This window comes from Crocodylus porosus, unplaced genomic scaffold, assembly GCF_001723895.1.
Source record: "Crocodylus porosus isolate Cpor-Errol unplaced genomic scaffold, CroPor_comp1, whole genome shotgun sequence".
In the NCBI taxonomy this organism is placed as follows: domain Eukaryota; kingdom Metazoa; phylum Chordata; order Crocodylia; family Crocodylidae; genus Crocodylus; species Crocodylus porosus.
The window spans coordinates 18402425-18402812 of NW_017728947.1; positions in this window are offsets into that span (position 1 = coordinate 18402425).

Genomic DNA, 388 nt, shown 5'->3' on the forward strand with positions numbered 1-388 from the left:
TGCGTCCTGAGCAATATATAGGTAATGTCAGAAATATCCCACTGACTTTGTAGCCTGTAGGGGGGAGGTGAAGAAGTTGGTTTTGGGACTATGGGACAAAACCCATCTTCTTCTTTCTTCCCCTGCAGAAGACTTAGAAGATCAGAGATAGAAGAACAGAATACAGCATGAATAAGAAAAGTACAAGAAATAGAAAAGAGTAATCCATAAATGGACTGGCCAATGCCAACATCCTGAGGGATAGCCAGCATGGGTTTGTTATGGGTAGGTCTTGCTTGACGAATCTCATTTCCATCTATGACCAGGTGACCTATCACCTGCACCAGGGACAAGAGATTGATGTCATATATCTTGACTTCAAAAAAGCCTTTGATCTGGTATCCCATGA